Here is a 6,288-nt window from a genome sequence, read left to right as displayed (position 1 = left end):
TGACCGACATAGCTTTCCCGACCAACTGCTTGACGGCCATGGAATATCTTTCCCGACCAACAGTCTGTTGGGCCTGCCATGGGCCTTTCCCGACCAACAGTTTGTTGGGGCAACCATGGGCCTTTCCCGACCAACATTCTGTTGGGCCTGGTGTTAGCCTTTCCCAACCGACTGTGAGATAGGGTTTATTTTGCCGACCAACAATCAGATAGGGCTTTTCTTTGCCGACCAATAGTTCATCAACATTTTGTTTAACCAACCACAACTTTATTTAAAGTATGCTATTGTTTGTTACATACATATAGTTCATGTGTTCTAAGTATAATCACAAAGACACCATACATCAGGCTCACATCAGGTGCACCAAACATTTTTTTATTCCATTAACCATTTGTCACATACATACACTTTAGTCTGTTCTAAACACAACCACCGAGACACCATACATCAGGTTCACAAAAGGACAGGTAAAAGATGCAAGGATGAGACATCAGTTGTACAAAATGAAATCTAAAACATCTAGTTGACGTAGATTGTTGGCTTCATTGGTTCCGTGTGAGTGTCATCCTTTTGTTTCCTTCCTACAAAATTTAAACAATTCTCAATTATAATACACTATTAGAAACTAGACTACAGTAGCAAAATTCCAACATAAGGATCAGCACATTCTCAAAAATACAAATAGTAATAAATACAGAGAATTCAATAGCCATGTGTTAACACTAACATTGATCCTCGGCTGAGATCACCCCAGCCGGCTCAACATCTCCATAAGGAGTTCTTAGGTCAGCAAAGGCTTTTGTTTCTTCTGATTAAAAATAAGATAAATTACTCTATTGGCATATCAAAAAAAACTGCAGCACGCATGATCTTGAGGTAGTAGACGCGTTTGAAGCATCTATTTGTGTTTATACAATTATTAATTATGCATTATATAAATCATTCATTTTTCTGCATTTGTAGTATTGTTAACATCTCATTGAGGTCATTTTCACTTTTTGGCATCTGACAACTAATGAGCAATGCTTATCTAGCTATTTAATTTGATTTTCAAGGGCTACAACTGTACAGACTTACTATACAAATTTGTAGATCTTACTAAGACAACTCAAGTAACTAGGCTTAATGATGATGTACTTTCCATAGCAGATGTGTGCAAAGCAGAATTTTTTGTATTATTCTTCCTGAAAGGATATTGACTAGCTGGTGAATACATCCCTTATTTTGACTTTAAATTTCGAAAAATAAATAGGATGGATCAAGTTACCTTCACATGCCAGCTCAGGAAAGATGTTTTTCCATCTAGCTACGCTCAAGATAAACGCGCCTGGTCCAATGTGGTAGCTATATATTGCAGTGATGAGATTCCTAGTCCCAAGATTAATTGATGCCCTCACCCAGATATAAGAAATCTTGCTCCACTACCTGCAACGGAAAAAGGGTTTCTTCAGATCCTCACAAACCGAGGTATACATTCATCAAGATCTAGAATTCTTTTAGTTTCTCCTCGATATAATTATTTTAATATTTACTTCACCAATAAAACAATACTATATGAAAAGTTTTTATTTTGTATAAAACAAATATGAATTCAAACATCTGCTAATAGTATATGTCGTTGGAAATAAAGATGGTCATACTACATTAATAACACAAGTCCAGGAAATGTTCCAATTCTAGCAGCAACTCCTTTGTTTCTTAAGGAAATCAACAACAAACATAACAATATCATTTCTAATCATAAATAAGTGTCCAGTCAGGTCAAGTAACATATATAGTACCCAAAACAGAAGATGTGAACAAAGGCTAACAAAACAGTGAAAGCGACACAAACAAGTTTGGATATTGATATACTCAGCCAAATACAATTTAGTGCTGAAAAATTCACCCGTAATTGCTGAAGGGAAACTAAAAAAATGCGAATGTTACGTGCATAGCTTTGCACTGTTAAGGTGATGACACCAGCCCACTTACAAGCATGGCATCAACTATTACTTCACAAGGCAACTGAATTGCTGCACATACAGGAACTATTACTCTACAGGAAACTATCTCCCAATTTCTTGTTCTCCAGTTTGACAGTAATTTGGTTTAGTTAGTTCATCTTTCCAACAGTTTTCAGCTATTAGGAACACCATAACAGCTAAATGATGCCAATAGCATGTATGTCAACCATGCATTATGTTCCAATATAGTATACACACTAGCACAACATAATTTTTCCATTAGATTTGGACGGTTAACGTCATAGCAGCAGCTTTGTGTACTGCCCACTTATACAAGCATGACAGCTTTATATGGATAGCTTTGCACTGTTTTTGAAAAATCATAGTAATCCAAAACCTCAGTTTTTGAATGCATGGGCAATGAATACTTCAGATTTTGAAAACCATAGTTTTCCTCAGTTTTGACAAAACCATCGATGAGTTTGGCAAGTGATGTTTTGACTAGCTGTGCCTTGCTCAACTATACTCATGGAGCTGATCTGCATGTAGAAACGGCGCGCAATCCATGCATCATGTCATGCACGTCAAATCCCCACCTAGCTACCTGGGGCAAAAAAAATATGCGTGTACGTGCGCCTATATGTGCTTAGAATCGATTGTGTAGCTAGCTTTAGCTTGCTGCGTACAACTGGTCCAAACATGTGCGTCGTCTCTGTAGACAAACTAACAACCAAACCTGAAATGCCTAATAATCAGGAGCACTCTGTTGAAAAGAGATAGATAGAGGAATCGGAGGTGGCAATTGCATTTGATCATATTTGGACGTAGACGAGGCAACAAATTCTCTCAGTCTGGTTTAGAAAAAAGAGGTCCTGACCACTTTTTTAGATACCGTAAAAAACCACAGTATGACAGATACCTTGATATCTGAAACTATAGTATTTATTTTATACAAACACCTCAAAGTATTTAATAGCAAAGGTTTTTCAGAAACCACAGTATTTTCAGAGAACTGCAAAAATACTTTGCATCCAAATGCACCCTTAAGGTCATGAGAACAGCCCAGTTATTCAAGCATGACATTAATTAGCTATTTCTTCACAAGTCAACTGAATAGTTGCATATAAAAGAACTATTACTCTACAAGAAATTAGTAACTCCCAACTTCTTGCTCTTTCATTCAAGAGTACTATGGTTCAGTTAATCTATACAACAACTTTAAGTTATTAGGAATACCACAATAACTCAAAAATTTCAGTAGCATTCATGTCAACCATATACACAGTAGCGGTCGCCCACTTCTATTTTGTCTCAGTGGGATCTAAAATGGATTGCTGAAAAAGAGGTTTGTCTATTTAATCTTTGTAACCAGTAAATCTTCTTGTAAATATAAAATTCTAAAAAGTAAGTGATGAAAATTATTTCACCAATTGCGATTGCTTGCAAGAATGGTTCAGTTGGAGAACCAAGATATTAACAGTAGGCGAACCATCATGGAAGAATGACGACATAAAAGTCGAATGCAACATATCCCTATTTTTGTTCTATAAGATAACATGGCCATATGAAAAATATGAACTCTCTTTTTCGCCATATGAAAAAAGAACAAGATAAAGGTCCAATATCAACTAAGCCTGTAGTTTCCTGCTCTCTGATTTGAGAGTAGCATGTTTCACTTCATCAACGAGAAACCAACCCCCATGGGAATAGATTATCTTTTCCAATAAAAGGATCCCCCAATTGTCCCCCCCCCCCCCAATTTCATTAAGAGATCAGAGTCCCTTTTGTTCAGATAAGTGACCGAAATTACCTTAGTGACGGGATGACGAAGATGCCCCTTTTGTTCAGACGCCCCATAGAAGAATTCTTGTGATCTTTCAAAGTTGAAACCAAGTATTACTTCTTGCAACTAAATAGAACATAATGTTACAGTATGATATTTTCACAAGGAAACATTTACAAAGTGCTACATGTATTCCGTTTGTACCAAAGAATTAATAGAAAACTGGAGATGTATTTACTAGACAAGCACATAGTCATATATGCCAATCAGAATTAAACAGTGAGGGCATCCAACATTGCTTGCTATCACACATGCATACTTACAGAGGATCTTCAGAGAGTAAATAGTAGAAGCACCAAGTCGATGTGATGCATGCATATGACTTATGGACATCTTCCGGTGGCCTTTTTGCCCAAACATACTAAAGATTCATTTCCCCTGCAAAAAATAATTTTCAAACTCAATCTGCTAACAACCCTAGAATGCAAACAATGATAGTGATAGAATGTTAGGGTTTGAATTCTACTGCTTCAAGGACTTCTTCTTCCATGAACAAAAGCAGCACAAATTTGTTTTGAAAAGAGATTAAACTTACAACCAAGTAAAAAAAATCTGGTCCACCGGTGGGAGTTGGAATCTAAACACACACACACACAGAACTTACGATGTTGTTTCTGCCATGTATGGCTAGCTCCTGTTATCCTAAAGTGGGGAGAGACTGGGGCACCTACCACCAAGCTCCTAATCACCCGAAGCAGAGGAAGCAGGGGATGGGTGCCTTGGACCTGACCACTGGGAGTGAAGGGACGTTGTCCCACATAGATCTAGCTGGTCTGGGTTGGGGCGGTGGAGCCATGAGAGAGAGGTGAGAGGTGGCATCACCGGGCGCTTGCGTAAGAACAAAAAGCACCGCCGTTGGCACCTGTGTGATGGCAGCGCCGACACAAGCCCACCTAGGCGTGGGAAAATGGCGGCCATGTGGGGATAACGATGGAGGGGTGGGAGGAAGAGGGGAATAGAGTGGTGGCAGCCTCGCTGGACACGTAGCGCCGCGGCCGGCCGGAGAGGGCACCTAGGGCGGCGGTGTGTGTTGTGGATCTGGAGAAAGGGGATAAGGTTTGGAGCGTGAGGTTCGGGGTGAAGGAAAAGAAAAATGGGGGAGGCTTCGCGGGCTGAGCCAAATGTTGGCACTAGAAATTCTGTACACGCGCGCACATATTTGGGCCGGCCCATTTTAGCTACCCTCAGTTGGTCGGGAATTGTTTGTCGACCGACCATTAGTTGCGTATAAGGTTATTGCCGACCGACAGTTCGTTGCTATATATTTTAGCATTCCCGACCGACAATCGGTCGTTATATACAGGTTTTCCCGACCGATGATCCGTTATAAGTTTTCCCGACCGATAGTCGGCCAGCAATACTGACTTTTGCCAACACACATCGGTAGGGAATTCTGGTGCGTGGTGTAGTGAGAGGAACGAGAAGCAAATCGCAGCAAACGTACTGCCGAAGCTTCCCCCGAAGCTACCCCGCCATCTCAGCGGAGAAGCAGCGTGGCTTCCATCGAGCTGCTTCAGCCGGAGCATGCCTTGACGGCTCCTGCCAGCTATCCCGTAGATACTATCACGGAGTCTCAAAATTGCCACCTTATGACGCAATGGTTGAATTTGAAGGTCAAGGCGGCTGTTGGCTCTGTTTATCCTACTGAACCCAGCACAACTTTTCACTGCCGGCCGATTTCAGAAGGATATGCTAGGGTGATGGTGGATGAAATAACGGAGGGATTTGAGGACCTCCAGCTCGACCATCCTACCGGTGAAGGGGAGACTAGGCTGGGGTCTGCTCTGAAGACTCCATGCCTATGGCGGAAGGAGCTCATCAACCTTCCAAACTGGACACCTCCGCCTCCTCCTCCTCCTCCGGCAAGTCAGGGCACTCCGCCTCCTCCACGGCCTCCTCCTCCGGCGAGTCAGGGCACTCCGCCTCCTCCACCGCCTCCTCCTCCGGCGAGTGGCAATCAGGGCACTCGACCGGCTCCTTCTCCAGCGCGTGGCGGCACTCCGCCTGCGCCGACGCGCCCGAGCAGCCAGCCTCCTCCTTCTCCGCCTCGTCAGCAATGGCGGAAGAGACCTGCCGCCGCTCTGGCTGCTCCGGCGCGTCGTAGTCCTTCTCCTCCACGTCGTAAGCAAGTAAAGAAGACAACCGCTCCATCTGCTCGGCCGGCGTCTAGCAGTACAGCCAGAGGCGGGAGGACATACAGATTCGGTCCTTCTCTGAAGACTCCAGAGAAGTTACCATATGAGAGGACCTCGGAGGAGAACGCCTAGATCGCATGAACCGAAGTGGATGACTGGTTTCAAGGTGAGGGAGTCCTGGATTAGGGGGTGTTCGGGTAGCCGGACCATACCTTCAGCCGGACTCCTGGACTATGAAGATACAAGATTGAAGACTTCGTCCCGTGTCCGGATGGGACTTTCCTTGGCGTGGAAGGCAAGCTTGGCGATGCGGATATTCAAGATCTCCTACCATTGTAACCGACTCTGTGTAACCCTAACCCTA

General features: G+C 42.7%; 1 long non-coding RNA gene across 2 annotated transcripts; it reads right to left on the bottom strand.

Moving 5' to 3' along the window:
• Positions 1-359: 359 nt before the first annotated feature.
• LOC125523962 lies at positions 360-4,887 on the bottom strand. Of its 2 annotated transcripts, XR_007290489.1 has the most exons (5): positions 4,394-4,887; positions 4,053-4,167; positions 3,757-3,820; positions 1,268-1,425; positions 360-581 (listed from the first exon to the last, which is right to left on the bottom strand). It is a non-coding gene; the product is annotated as an uncharacterized LOC125523962 (long non-coding RNA). The 2 variants fall into 2 exon arrangements; XR_007290488.1 differs by having other exon boundaries at positions 4,053-4,885.
• Between the last annotated feature and the right edge of the window lie 1,401 nt (positions 4,888-6,288).

Source organism: Triticum urartu, chromosome 7 (assembly GCF_003073215.2).
Source record: "Triticum urartu cultivar G1812 chromosome 7, Tu2.1, whole genome shotgun sequence".
Taxonomy (NCBI): Eukaryota; Viridiplantae; Streptophyta; class Magnoliopsida; order Poales; family Poaceae; genus Triticum; species Triticum urartu.
Note: the sequence above shows the minus strand (reverse complement) of the source record. Positions and strands in the feature narration are given on the sequence as shown.